Consider the following 23,936-nt stretch of genomic DNA (forward strand, 5'->3'; position numbering starts at 1 on the left):
CAAGTTAAAGTATAAATATAATTACAGGATTTATAGACGTTTCTTAGCATATCATTCAAACAGTCTCCTAATAGCTATTAAAGATACTAAAAGTTGAATGCTCAGCTACAATATGATTAGTTCATAACTTTGCAGAGTTATTTCAACCGTTATTTAGACAGTTTCAGTTCACAGAAATATTTATATTGTTAAAGATTTACATGATGAAAAGCAGTATTCTGATACAGTGCAAGAGTTTCGCGTAATGTATGTCGGACGTTAAAATTTTAATTGAACCAAGGACAACATATTCCTGTCCCTTTATCTTCCTGCACTTTACGTGATGTTGCGAACGCAATGAAATAGTGTTACAAAATAATGGGCATTTTACTGCTTATTATGATCAAAACTAAATTTGTTAGAACTAGGTCAAGCTCAGCTGCTATCAAAAATAATTTTATACTCCTAATAATGTTATACATCATTCAACCTCCTCTCTAGCTAGTGTAATGTTGCTAAAGCGTTTCAGGTTTCATACTTCTATTGATATAAAACATCACCAACCAACAATAGAAACTATCAAACATACACCGACGTACTAGCTTCCCAATAATACTTCAGCTCGTGGTGAGACTCAAAACAAGCCCTCCAGGATTTAGAGCCTATAATATTGGAGTGCTTAGCAGAAAAAAAGAAATCACAAAAGTACTGTAAGTTAACATTTATGTTATTATAAATAGAACTGTATAAAGGTTTATGTTACTATTAATAGAACTGAGAGAAAGTTTATTCTGTTATTACGAATAAAACTGTATGAAGGGTTCTTGTGTCATTATGAATAGATCTGTTTCTTTTTGGTTTTGAATTTCGCGCAAAGCTACACGAGTGCTATCCGAGATAGACGTCTGTAATTTAGCAGTGTAAGACTAGAGAAAAGGCAGCTAGTAATCACCACCCAATGTCAACTATTGGGCTACTCTTTTATCAACGATTAATCGGATTGACGGTACATATAACGTCCTTACGGGTGAATCGGCGGGCATACTTGGTGTGATAGGGATTCGAAATGGCGACCTTCAATTACCAGTCGAGTACTGTAAGAAGGTTTCTTATGTTATTATTAATACAACTTTAAGAAGGTGTCTTGTGTTATTATTATGACCACCGTAAGAAGACTTTTTGTGTTGTTATTAATAGAACTGTAAGAATATTTATTGCGTTATTATTAATAGCACAATAAGAAAGTTTCCTGTGTTATTATTTATAGACCTATAAGGTTTCTGGTGTTATTATTAATAGCACTAAAAGAAGGTGTCCTGTATTATTATTAATATAATTGTAAGAAGGCTCAACAATTTATTTTTAAAAGAACTATAAGAAGGTTTGTTATATTATTATTCATAGAACTGTAAGAAGGTTTCTTGGATTAATATTAATAGAAGTTTCTTGTGTTATTATTAATAGAAATGAAAGAAGGTTTATGTGTTATTATTTATAGAACTTTAAGACGGTTTCATGTGTTATTATTTAAAGGGCTGTAAGAAATATTCTTTTGTAATTATTACTAGAACTATAAAGAGGTACCTTCTCTTATTATAGAACTGTAAGAAGGTTTTTTGTGGTAATATAAATAGAGCTGTGAGAATGTTTCTTCTGTTATGATCAACAAAAGGATTTTTATGTTATGTATAGAACATTAAGAAGGTTTCTTGCTTTATTATCAATAGTACTGTGACAATTTTTCTTTCATTATTATGAATAGAACTGTCAAAGGGTTTTTGTGTTATTATTAAAAAACTGTAAAAATGTTTTCTGCATTATTATTAATAGCACTATAAGAAGGTTTCATGTGATATTATTATTAGATCTATAAGAAGTTTTCTCTTGTTATTATGAATAGAACTGTAAGAAGGTTTCTTTTTTTAACATTAAGAGAAGTTTTGTCGAGTTATTATTAATATAATTGTTAGAAGGTGTCCTGTGTTGTTACTGATAGAATTATAAAAAAGGTTTCTTCTGTTATTATGAATAGAAATGTAATAAGTTTTCTTGGGTTATTATTAGTAGTACGATATCAAAGTTTCTTGTGTTGTTATGACTAGAACTGTTAAGCTGTTTCTTTTGTTATTATTAATAGCATTATAAGAAGGTGTCCTGTGTTTTTGTAGAGAAAATTAAGAGAATGTTTCTTGTTTTATTATTAGAACTGTAAAATGGTTTCGTGTGTTATTATTAAGATAACTGTGAAGAGGTTTTTGTGTTCTTATAAGTAGAAATGTAATAAGGTTTCTTGTGTTATTATTACAAGTACGATATCAAAGTTTCTTGGGTTATTATGAATAGAAATGTAAGAAGGTTTCTTATGTTATTATTAATAGTACTGTAAGATGGTTATTGTGTTATTATGAATATAATCCTAAAAAGGTTTCTTATGCTATTGTTAAAGAACTGTAAGAAGGTTTCATGTATTTTTATTAACAGGACGTTAAGAAGGTTTCTAGTGTTATAATTAAGAGCACTAAAAGAATGTGTCCTGTGTTATTATTAAAATAACTGTTAAAAGGTTTAATGTATTATTATTAATAGAACTATAAAAGTTTTCTTGTTTTATTTTAAATGGAACTCTAAGAAGGTTTCTTCTATTAATATTAACAGAACTGTTAGAAGTTTAATGTGCTAATATAAATGAATCTATAAGAAGGTGCCTTGTGTTATTATTAATAGTACTATAAGAAGGATTTTTCTGATTATTAATAGAACTGTAAGAAAGCTTCGTGTGTTATTATAAATAGAACTGTAAAGACGTTTATTGTTTTATTATTAATAGAAATGTAAGAAAGTTTCTTGTCCTACTATAAATAAAACTGTAAGAAGGTTTTTGTGTTATTATTAATAAAACTGTAAGAAGCTTTCTTGATTTATTATTTATAGAACTGTAAGAAGGTTTATTGGGTTACTATTAATAAAAGTATAAGAAGGTTTGTTGTATTATTATTAATAGAACTGTTATAAATTTTAAATTGTTATTATTAATAGATATATAAGAATTCGTCTCGTGTGATTATTAATACAACTGTCATAAGGTTTCTTGTGTTATTATGAATTGGAATTTAAGGTTTCTTGTATTATTTTTAATAGAAATATAAGAAGGATTCTTGTGTTATTATTAATAGGTTCCTTAGAACGTTTCTTGTACTATTATTAATAGAACTATAGGAAAGTTTCTAGTGTTAGTGTGAAGAGAAATGTAAGTCGGTTTGCTGTGTTATTTTAATAGACCTGTAACGTGGTTTCTTGTGTTGTTATTAACAGAACTGTAAGAAGGTTTCTTGTGTTATTACCAATAGTACTGTAAAAAGTTTCTTGTTTTAATATGAATAGAAATGTAAAAAGGTTTCTTGTGTTACTGTGAGTAGAAAAGTAAGAAGGTTTCCTGTGTTATTACTAATAGAACTGTAAGAAGGTTTCTTGTATTATTATTAATAGCCTATAAGAAGGTATATTTTGTTACTCTTTATAGCACTGTATAATTGTAAGAAGGTTTAATGTGTTATTTTCAATAGGACTATAAAAAAGGTTTCTTGAGTAACTAGAATAGAAATGTGAAAAGGTTTTGTCTTATTATTAAAGAATTATAAGAAGGTTTCATGTGTCATTATTAATAGCACTATAAGAACGTGTCCTCTGTTATTATTAATATAATTGTAAGAAAGTTTAATGTGTCATTATTAATAGAACTATAAGAAGATTTCTTCTGTTATTATTAATAGAACTATTCAAAGGTTTATCGTGTTTTGATGAAAAGAATGTTTCTTTGGTTAATATTCAGAGAAGTTTTCTTGTGTTATTAGTAATAGAACTGAAAGGAGGTCTCTTCTGTTATAATTAATAGGACTATAAGAAGATGTCGTGTGTTTTTATAGATAGAATTAAGAGAATGTTTCTTGTTTTATTATTAGAACTGTAAAACGGTTTCTTGTATTATTATAAAGATAATTTCTTATTTTCTTATGAATAAAAATATAATAAGATTTCTTGTGTTATTATTAGTAGTACGATATCAAAATTTCTTCGGTTATTATGAAAAGAAATGTAAGACATTCACATGTTATTATTATTAGAACTGCAAGAAGGTTTTTTGTGTTATTTTAATTGGTCTGTAAGAAATCGTCTTCTGTTATTTCTACTAGAATTGTAAAGAGCTATCTTTTGTTATTACTAATAAAATTGTAAGAAGATTTCATGTGTTATAATGAATAGAACTGTAAAAATGTTTTTGTCTTATGAATAGAATTATAAGAAGGTTTCTTGTACTTTTAATAATAGAAGAATTCATGTACTATTGTTAAAGAACTGAAAGAAGGTTTCGTGTGTTTTATTAGCAGAACTGTTAAAAGTTTTTTGTGTTATAATTAATAGAAATGTAAGAAGGTTTCTTATGTTATTGTCAATAGTACTATAAAAAGGATTATTGTGTTATTATGAATAGAACTGTAAGCAGCTTTTTATGTTATTATTAATAGAAGGTTTCTTTTGTTATTATTAATAGAAGCTTTCTTGTGTTATTATTAATGAATTGTAAGGTTTCCTATGTTATTATTAATAGAAGGTTTCTTTTGTTATTATTAATAGAAGTTTTCTTGTGTTATTATTAATGAATTGTAAGGTTTCCTATGTTGCTATTAATAGCACTATAAGAAGGAGTTCCATGTTATTATTAATATAACTGTTAGAAGTTTTAATGTATTATTATTAACAGAACTATAACAAGGTTTCTTGTGGTAATTATAAATAGAAGTTTAATAAGGTTTCCTATCTTATTATGAAAAGAACTTTGAGACGTTTTCTTGTGTTAATATTAACAGATTAATATTAACGGTTTCATGTGTTAGAATTAACAGAACTGTAAAAATGTTTCTTGTGCTACTAGTAATAGCACTATGAGAAGGTATCCTAAGTTATTATTAATAGAACTGTAAGGAGGTTTCTTTTATTATTGATACAAGTGTAAAAAGATTTATTTTATTATTAATAAAAGTGGAAGAATGTTTCTTGTGCTATTATAGAACTGTAAGAAGGTTTCTTGTGATATTATTAAGAGGAATGTAAGAATGTTTCAGGTGTTATTATTAGTAGAGCTTTAAGAAGATAACTAGTGTTAATATTAATACATGTTTTCTGTGTTATTATTAATAGAACAGTAACAAGGTTTCTTGTTTACTGTTAATAGTACTAAAGAAGTTGTCGTATGTTATTATTAATAGAACTATAAGAAGGTTTATTGTGTTAATATTCATGGAAATATAAGTAGTCTGCTTGTATTTGTATTGGCAAAACTTTAAGATGCTTTCTTGTGTTATTATGAAGAGTACTATATAAAGGTTTCTTTCGTGTGCTATTATGAATATAACTGCAAGAAGCTTTCTTATTTTATTATTAATAGAACAGTAAGAAGTTTGTTTTTATTATTAATAATAGCAATATATGAAGGTTTTTGTGCTATTATGAATAGAACTGTAAGAATGTTTCTTGTGTTCTTATTTTTGGAACTGTAAGAGGTGTCCTGTATCATTATGAATATAACGGTAACAAGGTTTTTTTGTGCTATTATAATTAGAACTGTAAGAAGTTTTTGCGTATTATTAATAGAACTGTAAAGAGTTTTCTTTTGTTATTATTAATAGAAAGTTCCTTGTGTTGTTGTGTTAGAACTGTAAGAAGGTTTCATGTGTTATTGTTAACAGAACTATAAGAAAGTTTATTTTCTTATTATTAATAACACTATAAGAAGGTATCCTGTTTTACTTATTACTGTTAGATGGTTTAATGTGTTATTATTAATATAACTATAAGGATGTTTCTTCTGTTGTTATAAATAGAACTGTAATGAGGTTTTTTGTTATTATGAATTGAACTGTAAGAAGGTTTCTTGTGTTAATAGTAATAGCACTATAAGAAGGTGTCCTATGTGGTTATTAATAGATCTATACAACAATTTCTTTTGCTATTATTAATAAAATTGTAAGAAGGTTTCTTAAGTTATTATGAATAGGACTATATGAATGTTACTTATGTTACTGTAAGTATACTTTAAAATTTTTTATCTGTTATTATTAGTAGAACTTTATTAAGATTTATTTTGTTATTATTAATAGAACTGAAAGAAGGTTTCTTATGTTATTGTCATGGAAACTGTAAGAAGGCTTCTTATGTTATTGTCATGGAAACTGTAAGAAGGCTTCTTATGTTATTGTCATGGAAACTGTAAGAAGGTTTCTTGTGTTTTTATGAATAGTACTATATGAAGGTATCTTTTTTGGATAGAACTATAAGAATATTTCTAGTGTTATTATTATTAGTACTGTAAGAATATTTCCAGTGTTATTATTATTAGAACTGTAAGATTTTCTCTTGTGTTATTACTAATGGAACTGTAAGATGGTTTCCTGTGTTATTATGAATAGTGCTATATGAAGGTTTCTTGTGCTATTATTATTAGAACTGTAGGAAGGTTTCTTATGTTATTGTCATAGAAACTGTAAGAAGGTTTCTTATGTTATTGTCATGGAAACTGTAAGAAGGTTTCTTGTGTTTTTATGAATAGTACTATATGAAGGTGTCTTTTTTGGATAGAACTATAAGAATATTTCTAGTGTTATTATTATTAGTACTGTAAGAATATTTCCAGTGTTATTATTATTAGAACTGTAAGATTTTCTCTTGTGTTATTACTAATGGAACTGTAAGATGGTTTCCTGTGTTATTATGAATAGTGCTATATGAAGGTTTCTTGTGCTATTATTATTAGAACTGTAGGAAGGTTTCTTATGTTATTCATAGTATAGTAAGATGATTTCTTGTGTTATTATTTATAGAACAGTAAATAGTTTTCTTGTGTTATTAGTACTAGAACTGTAAGAAGCTTTCTTGTATTATTATGAATATTACTATATGAGGGTTTCTTTGGTATTATCGAAAAAACTGCAAGAAGGGTTCTTTCGTTGTTATGGATAGCACTATACGAAGGTTTCTTTTGTTATTATTAATAGAACTGTAAGAAGATTTCTGTGTTATTATTATTATAACTGTAAGTTTTTTCTTGTTTTATTATGAATAGAACGTTTAGAAGATTTCTTTAGTTATTATTAATGGTACTGTAAGATCGTTTTATGTGCTATTATTAATAGAACGTTTAGAAGGGTTCTTGTGTCATTATTAATAGAACAGTAAGAAGGTTTATTTTGTTATTCTGAACAGAAATGTAAGAAGGTTTTCTGTGTTATTTTAATTTAATTGTAGAAAGGTTTTTTTTGTTAATATTAACAGTAAGTTTTCGTTATTATTACTAAATGTAAGAAGGTTTCTTGTGTTATTGTGAATAGTATTATATGACGTTCTCTTGTGTTATTATGAATATAACGCTTGCAAGGTTTCTTGTGTTATTAATAATAGAACTATAAGAAGGTTTAATATGTTATTATTGACAGAACCGTAAGAAGGTTTCTTGTATATTAATTATATTATAAGTTGTACTATATTATTAATAATAGAACTATAAAAAGGTTTATTGTGCTATTATTAATTGAACTATAAAGAGGCTTTTTGTGTTAATATTAATAAGTCCGTAAGAAGGTTTTTTGTGCTGTTATATGTAGAACTTTAAGAAGGTTTTTGTGTTTTTATTAATAGAACTGTGAGCTGCCTTTTTGTGTTATTATTATTATTAGAAGTGTAAATAAGTTTCATGTGTTGTTGTTTATAGAGCTGTTAAGATGTTTGCTGAGTTATTTTTAATGGAACTGTAAGAGGATTCCTTCTGTTATTACTAATAGCAGTATAAAAAGGTTTCCTGTGTTATTATTAATATAACTGTAAGAAAGATTTTTGTGTTATTATTGAAAGAATTGTAAAGAGTTTTCTGAGGTTATTATTAATAGACCTGTGATAAAGTTTCTTATGCTGTTATTAATAGAAGTGTAAGAAGGTTTCTTATGTTAATATTAATATAAGTTATCATGTGTTATTATTATTACAACTTTAAGAAATTGTCTTGAGTTATTATTAATAGAACTGCAAGAAGGTTTCCTGTGCTAGTGGTAATAGAAGTGTGGAAAGGTTTCTTATGTTATTATTAATATTACTGTAAGAACGTTTCGTGTGTTATTATGACTAGAATTTAAAAAGGTTTCTTGTGTCATTATTAATAGAAATGCAAGAATGTCTGTATGTTATTTTAATTGAATTGTAAGAAGGTTTCTTGTGTTATTGCTAAAGAAATGTAAAGAAGGTTTCATGTGATATTATAAATAGAACTATAAGAAAGTTTCTTCTGTTTTTGTTAATAACAAGTAATGTAGGTATCCTGTGTTAATATTAATATAACTGTAAAAAGGTCTAATGTGTTATTATTAATAGAACTATTATAAGGTTTCTTGTGCTACTATTAACAGCTCTATAAGAAGGTGTCCTATGTTATTTTTATTAGAACTGTAAAGAGGTTTTTCGTGTTATTGTTGATTGTCCTGTAATAATGTATCTTCTGTTATTATGAATAGTTTTGAGAGAAAGAATCTTGTTTTATTATTAATAGAACTATCAGAAGGTTTCTTGTGTTATTATGATTGAATTTTAAAAAAGGTTTCTTTTGTCATTGTGAGTGAAAATGTAAAAACATTTCCTGAATTGTTTTAATACAAATGTAAGAAGGTGTCTTGTGTTATTATTACTAGACCTGTAAAGGGGTTTCTCGTGTGTTTTTATTAAAGAAGTGTAAGAAAGTTTCATGTGATTTTATTAAGAGAACTGTAAGAAAGCTTCAAGTGCTATTATTAATAGAACTGTCAGAAGGTTTCTTGTGTTATTATGATTGAATTTTAAAAAAGGTTTCTTTTGTCATTGTGAGTGGAAATGTAAAAATGTTTCCTGTGTTGTTTTGAAGGTTTTTGTGTTATTATTAGTAGAACTATAAGGAGGTTTCTTCTGTTTTTATGAAAGAACTGTAAGGAAGTTTCATGTGATATTATTAATAGAATTGTTAGAAGGTTTCATGTGTTATTATTAATATGATTGTAAGAATGTTTCAGTAATTATTATGAAACGAATTTTAAAAAAGATTATGGTGTGATTTTTGAAAAGGATTGCTGTATTATTGTGAATAGAAATGTAAGAACGATTGCTGTGTTATTGTAAATAGAAATGTAAGAACAATTGCTGTGTTATTGTGAATAGAAATGTAAGAACCATTGCTGTGTTATTGTGAATAGAAATGTAACAACGATTGCTGTGTTATTTCAAGAGAACTGTAGGAAGGATTGTTGTGTTATTTTAATAGAACTGTAAGAAGGATTGTTGTGTTATTTTAATAGAACTGTAAGAAGGTTTCTTGAGTTATTATTAAGAGAACTGCAAAAAGGTTTCTTGTGTTGTTATTAGTATGGCTGTAAGAACGTTTCGTGTGTTATTATTAGTAGAAATTAAAGACAGTTTCTTGTGTTGTTGTTAATAGGACTGTAAGAAAGTGTCCATTGTTTTATTAATAAAATTGTAAGAAGGTTGCTTGTGTTATTAATGTTAAAACTGTAACAAAGTGTCCATTATTACTAATATAACTGTAAGAAGATTTCTTGTGTTGTTTTGAATAGAACTGTAAGAAGGTTTCTTCTGTTAATATTAAGAGAAGTTTTTTTATGTTATTATTAGTACAATTGTTTAATGGTTTCATGCGTTATTATTAATAGAACTGTAAGAACGTTTCATGTGTTATTATTATTAGAACCTTAAGAAGGTTTCTTGGGTTATTGTGAATAAAAGTGTAAAAAAACTTACTGTGTTATTTTAATAGAACTGTAAGAGGGTTTTTGTATCATTATTATTAGAATTGTAAAAACGTTTCTTCTGTTAATATGAATAGAAAGTTTCTTGTGTTATTAATAATAGAACGTTAATAAGTTTTCTTGTGTTACTATTAATACAACTGTAAGAAGGTTTAATGTGTGATTATTGTTATTATTATTAAACTGTAAGATGGTTTCATTTATAATTATTAATAGAATTTTAAGAAGGTTTATTGTATTCTTTTTATTGTAACCGTAAGAAAGTTTCTTCTGTTAATATCAATAGAAGATTTCTTGTGTTATTTGTAATAGAATGGTAAGATGTCTTCTCTTGTTTATATTAATAGAAGTGTAAAGAGGTTTGTTGAGTTATTATTAATAGAACTATAAAAAAGTTTCTTTTGTTATTATTAGTAGCACTGCAAGGAGGTTTCTCATGTTATTATTAATCGGCCTATTAGAACGTTTTTTGTGTTATTATTAGTAGAACTTTATGATGGTTTCTTGTGTTATTCTGAATACAACTGTAAGAAGGTTTCTTATTTTAATATTAATAGAAGATTTCTTGTGTTATTATTATTTGAACTGTAAGAAGGTTACTTGTGTTATTATTAATAGAATTATAAGAAGATTTCCTGTGTTATCATTAATAAAAGTGTAAGAAGGTTTCTTGTGATATTATGAAAAGAAGTGTAAAAATGTTTCTTGTGCCATTTTAATAGAACTGTAAGACTGTTTCTTGTGTTATTACTAATACTAATTACTAAAGGTTTTTGTGTTATTATGAATAAAACTCTAAGAAGGTCACTTGTGTTATTATGAATAGAACTGTAAAAAGGTGTCCTGTTTTATATGTAGTAGAACTGTGAGAAGGTTTTTTGTATAAATATTAAAAGAAGTGTAAGAAGTTTTCTTATGCTATATTTTAAATTTTTATCAGTTTTTTGCTGAATCTAATATGGGTTAAAGAAGATAAATTATACAATAGCTTTATGCTAAAAAATGAGATATTTGGATTAAAGTAATTTGTTATGATTTATGGAGGATCATAATATCTGTGAAATTGTCTGATTTTTTTAAATATATGCTGGTGGAGAAAGTACACATAGATTTGGAAAGAAATTTCTCTCCATTTTATAGAAATATTTATGCCAATAAAACTAGTCGTTGTTTTGACGTAGAAATCCATAAAATGTGTCAAAGTAGTATGTGTATTTAAGTAGTTTATATTTCTAAGTAGGCACAGTAGATAAATATTCAGATCACTAATAAATCTTTGATGTTAATAAAACAGGGTATAAGAATTTTTAGATGGACGAGTTTTTCGTAAAGAATTAATGAAAATAAGTATTACCTTTATAGTTAGTAAAAACCTGCTTGTAGATTTTATATTTAAATTATAAAGGTAATATAAATACAGAAACTAATAAAATTGTTTACATCTCTATTGTTGAAAATCTTAACAGTGAAAGATGGATGGACATGCTAAGGAATAATAAGGTAACCAATAAATTTTGTTATCAACTACCCATACCAGGGAATTTTAACAACATATTTTCACAGTATTTCCTTTTAAATATAAGTTTCTGTGTTATGTAAAGTTAATTTATTATTATTATATGTCCAGATGACACAATAATAATCATCTCTCGACTTTTGTTTATTAGCAAATTGTTAACCTGTCCTCTAGGAGCCAAGGGATGATTTTACACTCTACATTTTGTTAAGTAGTAAAAGTAAGTTCAATCTGGAACCTCCCAAAGAGAGTGGCGTTTGGATGTATCTTTCCGAGATAAATTTTCCTTTGTTAAATTTTCAAGTGAAATAGAACATTCTTGAGTTTTCATACTAGCTAGTACTAAGGTCTATCCACTGGGAGTAAACTGAGTATTTGTTAATAAAGTCATATTCTCAGCATCATTAATTAAGTAACTGACAACTTTGTATGCTTCTACTATCACCTTTTTATGTTTAGCTTTCAAATGAGATGAGAACGATTTCACTTGCGGTTCGGTATGGAAGATTCAATCATCATGGTAGTCAGTAGTAGGATTAGCTGACAGGAACACTCTGAAAGCTGCTATGAGCATAATATTATGCTTGGCTTAATGCGCAGGCTTGTGTTTGGCTCATGATGTACTGACGGATTTCTTTCACCTTACCATTTCAAATCACTTTTCGTAACTCCAACGGTAAAAAAGTGTAGTAAATACATTCTTTCTATCCAAAATGTCCACAATTTCAATTCAAATTAACAAAAAGTGTTTTTCCAAGACAAATGTCTCTCACTGACTTATAAAGGGTCTGTTAAAACCTAATAATAAGATGGTTTACTTTTATATCAATTCTTAGTGAGCTGTATGGAAAATCTGAGCCTGATTTGACTTGACTTTCATATCATTTATCTATCCGAAGAGATATAAATTGTACTATTTAAAATATTGTAGGATTCGGTTGAAGTATCATATTTACGAGCATTAATTTGAAGGTGTTCTTTATACGGTTGTGGATAGAATCTGTTTTAAAGTTGGGGGAATTTGACTAAATTAATTTTTATTACTACAGTAACACTTTTTTAACCTAATAATTATAAGATTATTGTGAAATTTACTATCACTGAAATTGTTGCAATTGCTTATACAGCACTTCAGTCCAAGGGAAAGAAATTGTGAACAATAATTTTTAATTTAAATGTTATTTTCAGTGAAAGCTGAAAAATGTGTTGTATTGATAAAGTATAAACAAACGGGTAAGAAACTACATAACATGTTAAATATAGAGCAAACTTGTAAGAAACTATATCTTAAATATGGACTATAAAATGAAATGGAAAAGTAACATTAATACTTAGTAAGAATCCTAATAGCAAATTTTGAGAAATGAATATCAAGAATTAGAATATGTTCGCAAAAGCAAACGTCAGCATTGTGTTTAATACTGGGCTATTTGCATAAAAGCAGTTATCATTCCTTTATAACAATTTGCACTTATTTTATAAAATTAAAAGTAGAGGAAAGTATTACATTCCGCATTTTGCATCATATTGTGATACGTTTAAATCAAAACAACACTTTACACACATACACTAAGATCTAGTGTAGAGGTAAGTGTGAGACTAAAATTCGGTTTCGATACTCAATGCAAGCAGATCACAAATTTCTTATTTGTGTAGTTTTGTTTTTAGAAACAAACAAAATTTAAAATATAAGTACAATATTTTATCAAATTATGAAAAAGGCTACAGTAATTTGTTCGATAAATAAAGTCCAAAAATTAAAACAATATTGGACGTTAATGTTAAGAACTTATTAATATTTTTAATAACTGAAGAAATAATACAGAAACAGCTGTAATTATTTCTCTCTTGACAATAAACCATTTGAAACTGTTAAACTTCCTGTTCTTTCACATATGTTTTCTTTCTCTATTTGTTCTTCAATTAACTTTCTTCTCCAGGTTTCAATACCCGTGGTGGTCAGAATACAGATAGCTAGCTTCTTGTGTAGCTTTGTGTTTAACTCCAAACAAACAACCTTTCTTATACTTGTTCTTTTATTTTTTCTGAGGATTTTCATTTCACATTTTCAAATTAATTTTCATTCTCATTCTACCATTTTCTTTCTGTATACGGTCACTCTATTATTTTTTAACTCTTCCTATTTTAATATCTTAACTTTCTTGTGTTATATACCTACCGTTTGTTTGTTTTCTTCCTGAAATAACTTTGTTACTCTTGATATATCTAGCGTTATATATATATTTTGCCGTTAATATGATAAGTCCATTATTTGCCACTTTGTTTTTTAAATGCCAAGAACAATGTAAACATAACAAAAAACATTTTAAATGGTAAAAAACGGAATAAAAATAATAAAATATTGTAAAGGACAATAACAACATAAAAGTCACAAAATATATTTTAACTCAAAAAACAATATAAACAGAATAGAAATATCTTAAACGCCACTAACAGTATAAAAACAATAAAAATATATTAAAAGCCAATAACATCATAAAATAATAAAAATATTTTAAACGCCTAAAACAACATGAAAATAACAAAAATATGTTTTAAACGCATTTCATAAAGTATTGTTTTAATAAGGTAGAGCGTAAAAGAAAAAGTCAGGGTTGAAAAGAGTCACAAGAAACCTAATTTTGGACTGACAAAATAAATCGACAACCATGTATTCCAGGTGACTGTGAACACGGGTGGGGTAGTAGAAAGAATCTCTGCACGAGAAATGTCGCTTGGGACAATTCTTCTACGATGAGATTAACACTGTAAAAGCATATTTTTTTCTATCAATTCTCTAGGCTTAATTGCATAGTCGATATACATAGCCCATATACAACATCAAGTGAAATGCTCATGTTCCGGTTGTTGACAATATAGTTTCGTTTCTTTTGCGGCTTAAACCTAACAACATATTTTTCTATTTTCGCTCATGTATTCTCAGGTATATTTTTCCATCTATTTACCATTCAATTAATTTTCTTATATTTGTTCTTTCATTTCTGAAATAATCACATTTTAAACGTTACATTATAAACAAAATGGAAAAAAGGCACGTTCTTTCTTTTAGCTTTATGTAAATTAACAAACTGACTGTGGAAGTAACGCTTTTGCTGTATCTGTATGGACCTCTGAAACAATATACAGTCAAAGGTCTACTGAATTTGTCCAGATAACAATTTAAATTACGTAGAAATTTTTGTTTACAGCTACTAATGTAGTCTTCTATCGCTGACGCTATAATCGCTTCAGGATCAAGGGGACTAGGCTAGCTAGACAATAAGCAAATTAATTGAAAAAACAAATAACTAATTCACCGAAAATGGGTTCAGGATTGTTTGTAGGAGTCACCTGTTTTAACTACTCACACCACTTACAATAGTTGTTGCCTGTCAGTCAGTCACTAGACACTAAAGTTGTTTGTAGGAGTCACCTGTTTTAAATACTTTCATCACTTTACAATAGTTGTTGTCTGTCAGTCAGTCAGTAGACACTAAAGTGACGTTACATAAAGAATTCCCAATGTTGCAATTTGTACTGTCATGACGTCAGTAAAACATACAAATGCTATGGATCACGAAGAAGACTATGCACTCTGCAGGCTACAACATAGCATGACATAAAATAAACATATTTCATTTACTACTGAAACAAAACACTTTTGGAGACTCTGTGGAAGGGCATCTAGTAATATACGTTTTTCAAATTAACTAACATATAAATAATACGATGTTAAAAGAAACTTTTCTATAATTCTGGTGTGTGTTATGACATGAAATGAATTTGATGGAAACTACTTTATCAGCTTAACCCAGTTCATACCGTAAGAGTTGCTTTCAAGTTCTTAATATAAATAGCATTTCAATCGTTACCCTGTACGTCGTGCTCTAGCTAACCTGGAGAACCTTAGTGAAAGGCATCTTCAAGACTGGATATATTGGGTATAGTATGGCTGATATGTTATTACATACTTTTCTCTAATTTTACATTTTTCAGTGCCTTACAAACCAACATAAAAAACTGACTCGGGTTACGGATCATAGGGTGCGGGGCTCGAGACGTGATGTCTCTAAACATTTTTCAACTGTAAGTAAAATTGAAAGTTAAACCAGTTATTCGATTTAGCAGTTATTATTATAGAAATGAGTGCCGTTGGATGATTACATTTCTTCTGGTCCAGGAGTCACCAAACTTTTTTCACAGGGGGCCAGATTAGTTGAGGAATGAGAAGCGCGGGCCGCATGATCATTATGTTCAATGCTCATAAGTTAGAACGACAGCTCTCTGTAAGAGACTTAGCACTAAGTTTAGGATGCCACATTAGCCATGTGGGAGTAGCATGCAATACACACATATAATAAAAAACAAACAGAAATACAACCAACATTTTAGTTTATCAAAATATTATCAAAGAAGGTGACATTAGCAAAAACAATTGTCACATCGCACAGAGTGAGTACATATCTGAATTACACTAAGCCGCAAAACAGTTAGTGAAATTTATTAAATTGGCGTTTGGCTTTCAAAATATCTTTAATCTTCGGTTTTGAATTGCTGCATCCAATCATTAGAATTGCTTTCAAATGTTCATCAGTCAACCTTGATCGATGTACCGACTTCACATACTTTATTTTTGAAAATGCTTGTTCACAGACATAGGTTGTTCCGAACACTGATGCTATACCAGATGCGAACTACTTCAGCTTTGGAAAATCATCTTCAGGTATGCAGCTGTAAAATTCAGTAAGCTGCCCCTCTCTGTGTTTTGCTTTCAACAAGTCATTTCCTTGCAAATCGATGACCTCCAGCTAAAGTTCCACTGGCACGTCATCAATGACACAATCAAAAGGATTCTGAAAAAGGAGAATGTCACTTTCGATTCTGTTGAGATCCGAAAATATCTCTAAAAATGCTTATTTAAATCACCAATATTCTTTTTTTGAAACTCCAGATTGACATCTTCTGTGATTCCAGAATGAAACTCATTGAAACACTGAAAATGAGAGAGGTTTCCTCCTTCCAAATGTGACAATGACAGCTTTCTCCGAAATCCTTTAATGATTCTATTGAAATCAGAGACAAGGTTATTCTTCCCCTGAAGTTTCAAGTTCAATTCATTCATGTGGGATGTGATGTCAATCAAAAATGACAATTTTGATAACCAGGTTGGATCCGACAGAAGTGGATCGGCTCTATATTTCTCGATAAAAATATATATCTATTTCTCTTCTCAGCTTATAAAAAAAAGACAAGACTTTACCGCAGCTGAGCCACCTCACCGCCGTGTGATAAGACAAATCACAGAAATCCGAATCAATTTCTTCAAGAAATGTCTGGTTTCAGTACGCAAGAAATATCTAAGTCTTTTCCACAGAGTGCTTGCTGATGTATGATGCAGTGTATGAACAGAGCACTTGAGAGTTGAAGATCTTCCAATTGTTTCCTGATCAGCCCCACCGGACCCTTCTTTACTCCGGCCATGTTTTTTCCTCCATCAACAGTTACACCTCTAAGCTGATTCCACTGAAGGTTATAGTCTTATGTCTAAGTGCAAAGTTTTATGCACTTCCATAAAAATGTCTTCTCCAGTAGTTCTTCCGTGCATGTTACAAACTGATGTCAACTCTTCCACGATCTGAAAGTCCAAATTAACTTCACGAATGAACACGAGAAGTTGTGACGTACTCGAGAGATCAGTAGACTCATCCAGTGCCAGAGAATACCATAGGAAGTTTCTAATTTTTTGGGCATATCTGTAATGCGATGTTCTCTCCACGTTCTTCTTCTCTCCGTACAACTGGAGTTGCTGAAAGGCTGATACTTTCAAAGAAATTGGCTTTTTCAGGACATAGTTCATTTGCTGCTTCCATCATACACTCTATGATGAAGTTGTTGTCAGTAAAAGGTTTTCCTCGCTCTACCATCCTGTGCATTATTTTGTAACTTGTACGAGTGACAGATTCATTTTCAGCAAACTTTCTCGTGAAGAGATTTTTTTGAGATTCAAAAACACGTTTCATCGATTCAAATTTCTCAGAACGGAACTTTCCTGAAAATTTCAAATATGTTGATAGATGTTTTGTTTCATAGTGACGCCGAAGATTGTACTCTTTCAAAACGGCAACACTTTCGGTGCATATCACACAAGTAGCTTTCTGTTTTTTTGTTTCCACAAAGAAGTGCTTTTCTCCCCATTCTTCATTGAAAGCACGACACTCAGAGTCCACTTTTCTTCTTTTAAAAGCAGCCATAACGATGGGTGAAAAAACAACAGGATCTGAAAATGAAAAACACAGAACGCTGTGAGAAAAGTATTGTACTGGTCCAAGAACGCAGAAACAAAATATATTGAAACGTACGTTTGCCACGACACTTACCTAAGAACGAGTTACGAAAAGCGCATAACCTGACTACTAAGAGAAATGAGCTTGCTGAAGCGGTAACCCTAGGCTTCTGAATTTACAAGACGAATCGATATGACGAGTGTTAAGTCTGTTCTTGTTTTCGAAATCCTAATGCTTTCATAGATACGTACCTCGATATGAATAAACGGGCAGCAAGGACGAAAGAAGAATTTTCCTGTTGGTTAAAAATGCGAACGACAGACTTGTTTCTTTTTATCATAATGTCTTGTGTTTGCCAGCTTAAAGCGACCATCGGTGTGATTTATTTTGTTATGACAGTCGGACATTTGATGAAATGTCACTTTTTATTTCCAAGCGGCTTGCTGCTGGCGGGCCGGACAAAATGACCTCGAGGACCGTATCCGGCCGTAGTATGGGGACCCCTGTTTTCGAGTATGAAAGCGGGGTCTTCGGTTGTTGTTACCTACAAATATACACAACAGAATATTTATGCTGTGTCCATCGCGAGTATCAAAACTCGGTTTTTAACATTTCTAACCTTCAGAATAGCAGGAACGGAGTAAGGAGACTGACCAATCTTTAGTCTTTTATAGGCGATTTAATTGGTTCACCTCTAGGGATATAAATCATTTAATTGATTCATCTTTAGGGAAATAGGCGATTTAATTGGTTCATCTTTAGGGAGACATCTGATTTGATCGGTTCGTCTTTAGGGAAACATCTGATTTGATCGGTTCGTCTTTAGAAAGACAGATGATTGATTTATTTCGTGGCAAAGGAATGAAGACAAGGAGGAAGAGTAAATATTAAATAACCAAATAAACTACAACTTCCTAGTAAAAAATGATTAGAAGTTTATACAATAATTTAATTCTAATAACTAGTTAAGAATTACTAATTAACAATTTTTTATACATGTTTTGACTGCTAATCTACTTTACTCTTTAGGAAAATTCGGTATTTGATGGCAAGAGTTAGGGTTCGAACTTTCCCCATTAGCGCTTGAGCGGACCAACTATCTAGTAACTACCAAATATCTAGGTTTTGCTGACTTCTGCACTGAGTATGATATCACTTTGTTGGATGAAGAAGTTCTGCGTGTATGTTCGCGTCTCACAATTCTGTATTTGTTTCACATAAATGAGTAATTTTGTTTTCATTAAACACAAAGGTTGTATAATGTGCTCCTAAGTTCTGACTTTTGTGGACCTTCTTTGTTTCTTTATTGTGTGTTTGTTGGGTTATTTTGTTTTGTTGTTTTTTTTAATTTCGCACAAAGCTACACGAGGGCTATATACGCTAGCCGTCCCTAATTTAGCAGTGTAAGACTGAGAGAAGGCAGCTAGTCATTTTCAAACACCGCCAACTCTTGGGCTACTCTTTTACCAAGGAACAGTGAGATTGACCGTCACCTTATAACGTCCTCACGGCTGAAAGGGCGAGCATGTTTGGTGTGACGGGAATTCGAACCTGCGACCCTCATATTACGAGTCGAGTGCCTTAACCACCTGGCCATGCCGGGCCAAGACTAGAGGGAAGGCAGCTAGTCATCACTACCCACCTTCAACTCTTGGGCTACTCTTTTATCAAAGAATAGTGGGATTGACCGTCACATTATGAAGGCCCAACGACTGAGAGAGCGAGCATGATTAATGTTACAGGGATTAGAACATATAACCCTCAGATTACGAGTTGAGCACTCTAACTACCTGGTCATGCGAGCCTTCTTCAATAAAAGCCTTAGGCGGTTTGGTGTACACTTAGAGATGATATTGTGTTATATCTACTAAAGTCTGTTTCAGGGATCCTTTGACAGAGTAAAATGTGGCTGTATTTGTGTAATTTTCTTTGTTTGTTCATCTTCTCTATCTTATTTTTCAAGGCCCTCATTTTCAGGAGAAGTTGTGCCGATGAGTTTTTGTTCATTCTTAGTTAGCAGCAAGGGCATTATATATGTATATATATAAACACACAAACACACACATAACACACTCAGTCGGTGTTATGGATTGCTTTTAAAAGTTTTTTTCAAAGTTATACACCGTCGCAAAAAAATAAAGTATAATAGGAAACATACAATTTGGGTTGTAAAGCTATGACAACCGAGTGTATTAAAGCTGCTCTGATGATCTTGGTCACATACAGAGTTGATATTGAACATTGAAATATAGACAACAAAGGCATTACTAGAGTAATCCGCTATTAACTTATGCTCTATACGTCAGTAAATGTTCGTGTGCATTGTTGTTCATGTTGTTCTTTAGTGACTCACAAGTAAGAAAGTAGTGGAAACACGTTCAAGGGAAACAACATTTTTGTTTTACCTTTTTCAACAATATTGGAGTGAACCTTTGTTCAAGTAATAAGACCTTGTTATAAAAGGTATATTAGATACAGGGATTTTACATAGATACACAAGTCTGAAAGGACACCGGTTTATTTTGGAGTCATACATTGCACTGGTAAAATTATTTGTGGTGTAGCCCGTTACATTAAGCAAGGAAGAATGCTCTTATACATTGCGAAAAGAGGTCAGCAATCCTGGTAAAACTGGATTGCAACCAACTCGTAACACAGAAGCTGTATTAAGGAGTCCAGGACAATGGGGCTCACTGAGACACTCTCATATGGATCTGTCAAGGATGCACAACAGCTATTCTTGTATAGTTGTGATGCTCTGAATCTCTTCCTATTTTTCCATCTTGGGTCAGGATCAGTTTATTGATGTCAAGTTTCTTTAAATTACACTAGAATACTTTAATATAACACACATTAATTAAAATAACATATCTTCAGGAAATATTACAGATTATTAAACATTACAAGGCTTTATTATACAAAATATAATTTTTTATCCACTTTTAAGATTTAGGTAATGATTTGTTTGTGCATTTTTTCCTTTTGAATGTTAATCTTGACTTTCCAACATACAGAGTAATTTTGAGTTTAAGATAAAAAATACTTTTGTGTTTCAGAAAATTTTCAAATTTCAAATGTGAAATTTTTATAACCTCCATTTAATTACCAAACATTTTGTTTACAAAGAATACACTGAATTTTAGCTGTTATTTTTACAATTGTATCTCTGTATATGTTTAGTCTATTTGACAGACATCGTAACGACCATAAAAAATTAAGAAGGAGATATAAATTACGCTTTACTTGAAGTAGAATAAGTACGAATTATAATAAGAAACCACAAATGTCTACTCTGTACATCATAAAATTATATATTTATATTTATTTCTTTTGTTAACCTTTCAGTACCTGTTACCTTATCCATTTGACCTGTTTAAGTAACCTCTCTTGACTTTGTTCTAGTGGACTGGTATTTTGCAAAATAGTATTACATTTCGGTTATAATACATTACAAATGTATACATATTATTACTATTTACGAATAAGTTATTAAATTTCAGTTATTTTTCTTAAAACATAGAAAAATACTTACAAACTTTGTACTTGTCTGTCGTTTGTCGTAATTTGCCAGGCCTTGTTAACTTTCGCACGTGGAGGATGTGAAACCAAACAATTTTTTTTAGGTTTTATGTATGCATTTTAAAATAACAAAAATATCGCAAATAAATAAATCAATATTACAGAACTTCACTATAATCTATCAGGCTTAATAAATAACCTGTATTTGGGTCTAAGAAATATGATTTTTTGAGCTCCATAATGTCATATCTTACTACTTTTCATACACTGAGAAAAATCACGTGAGGAAGATCCTGAGCTTTTGATCGATTATACACACATCATTGGGCTAAATAAGTGTAATTAAGTACGTACTACCCAAAACTGAAGAGGTACACGGGGCCACCTTGGTTGATTCACTAGATATAATAATATCTCAACAAATAGAAAATATAGGAGGTTCTTATTTTATATTCTAGCTTCTCAATATTGGTAATTTGAATTTTTAATCACAAGAATCTATTGACTTTTGTATTTGGATATAACAAACATGAAATTTGAACCAAAGCTGCATTCAACATACCAAACAAAAATCTATATTTAGGATTTTTTTCATATTTACTTTTAAATTAAAAAACTAACAAATGTATAATACTAAAATCTTGATTTATAATATACAGTTTGATACTAAACTTATCCACATTCACTCATAAAACAAAGTTCAATAAAATTTGGAATGTAAGTCTACAAACGTGATGACATGGTCTTTGATTACTGACCTGTGGAGAGAGGGATAACTGATCTGTATGAACGGGTCCTCTAAAAGGAATCCACCGAGTATTTTGAAGTTCTAAATTCGCTTCTGAACATAATCATAGCGAAAAACATCGTTTTGAAAATCACACTGTTATTTACAGAATTAACTTCAGCATTTCTTACCTTATGGTCTGATGTCTTCCAACGACAACTTATCAGTGTGTCTCTTCCAAAAGCCTAAACTGAAGTAGCTTGCTGTTAACAGGCCTATTTATTACACATGGCCTGAGTCATGACACAGCGTTGTCATGTCCGGGCTTATGCCGTTGATTTTTCTCTATGTATTATATTGGCAGGAAGTTAACCCTGATGACGCTGTCTCAGAAGATATCCGCGAAACAGTTTGTTTGTTTGTCTGTTTGTTTTTTAAATTCGCACAAAGCTACGCGAGGGCTATCTCTGCTAGCCGTCCCTAATTTAGCAGTGTAAGACTAGAGGGAAGGCAGCTAGTCATCACCACCCACCGCCAACTCTTGGGCTACTCTTTTACCAACGAATAGTGGGATTGACCGTCACATTATACGCCCCCACGGCTGGGAGATATTTCCCCGCTGATTTCTCCAAGCCCGTTCCCTTGGCTATGGTTTCGCTAGATAGTAGATAGGGACAGTGGGAATCTCGTTAATCCATTCATGCGCGTCACTAATTAGATGACGAGTCATTTGGCTGGGAGGGCGAGCATGTTTAGCGCGACGCGGGCGCGAACCCGCGACCCTCGGATTACGAGTCGCACACCTTACGCGCTTGGCCATGCCAGGTCCCCGCGAAACAGACAGAATCTGTTCTATTACTGTGACAAGCGGCAACAGATTGACCTCGATCACATTGTGTCGTCGTCAAGAAGCCGTGATAGTAGCGACATTTTTCAATATTCAGCTACAGGATGGATATCTAGAAATATTAAGTAAAACAACTGATAAAACTGGTGATTTCCATTAGTATTAACAATTAAATTTAATATATAATGTGAAATTATTAAGTGAATAAAAATCTTGAAAATTCATATACATATGCTGAATGAAAAAAGAATTGTATTTCTCATTTTACAGGAGGAAGGGACAAGTGCCAAACCTTGTCATTCCTTGTGGACGTCCATACGTAGAAAGGTCGTATTGTCATTTAACTTTAAGACGTAAAAATGTCTTCTCAAAATGACTGGTATGAGTATTAACACTTTAATTAAAATAAAGTACAGAACAACATTTCAATCGTCTTAGATCATCTTCAAGTTAACTTTAAGAAAACATATTCAAAGTTTTTGTTGTTTTTTAATCTTCATGCAAAAATACACTAGTGACTATCTTCTCAATAACTGCCACCAATTTGGAGCTATTTATACTACTTAACCCTTTATTCAAAATAACCATATTGCGGGACGTTTTGTAGTGTTTTTTTTTGTAGTATTTAACAAGTGTAAATGTGATGTTCACGATTTAGCCGAGCATCGTGAACTGTGGCATCATTCTACAATTGGCAGTATTCATTTAACATAAAAACAACATTTCTCTGTGTAAGCTGGCACGGCCAGGTGGTTAGGACGCTCGACTCCTAGTCTGAGGGTCGCGGGTTTGAATCCCCGTCACACCAAACATGTTCACCATTTCAACCCTTGGGGTGTTATAATGTGGGAGCGAATCCCATTATTCGTTAGTAAAAGAGTAATCCAACAGTTGGTGGTGGGGGATGATGACTATCTACCTTCATTCTAGTCTTACATTGCTAACTCAGGAACGACTAGCGAAAATATCCCTGGTGTAGCTTTGCGCGAAAACTAAAAAAAAACAACAAAGCCAGTATAAGCGTAATTATGCGTGTTTCGCATATTCGTGTTACTACTTACAGAACAGCTTGTCTGCGCTATCGGTCCCTAATTTTAACTGATGGTCAAAAGGGAGGCAACTTGTCAACAACACTTACCACCAAATTCAAAGGATTCAAAACTCTAACATTTTACCTACTAGATCACGCCTAGCCCTTACGAAAATTAGCCTTGCATATAAAACATTTTTA

The 23,936-nt window shown here is 30.6% G+C and overlaps 1 long non-coding RNA gene across 2 annotated transcripts; it reads left to right on the top strand.

The window, feature by feature from the left end:
* The first annotated feature begins 591 nt into the window (after positions 1–591).
* Positions 592–23,118, top strand: LOC143253295 (uncharacterized). Of its 2 annotated transcripts, none has more exons than XR_013029492.1 (4): positions 592–689; positions 857–1,145; positions 11,279–11,312; positions 22,976–23,118. It is a non-coding gene; the product is annotated as an uncharacterized LOC143253295 (long non-coding RNA). The 2 variants fall into 2 exon arrangements; XR_013029493.1 differs by having other exon boundaries at positions 857–1,075.
* Positions 23,119–23,936: the final 818 nt, after the last annotated feature.

Source organism: Tachypleus tridentatus, chromosome 6, assembly GCF_004210375.1.
Source record: "Tachypleus tridentatus isolate NWPU-2018 chromosome 6, ASM421037v1, whole genome shotgun sequence".
Classification (NCBI taxonomy): Eukaryota; Metazoa; Arthropoda; class Merostomata; order Xiphosura; family Limulidae; genus Tachypleus; species Tachypleus tridentatus.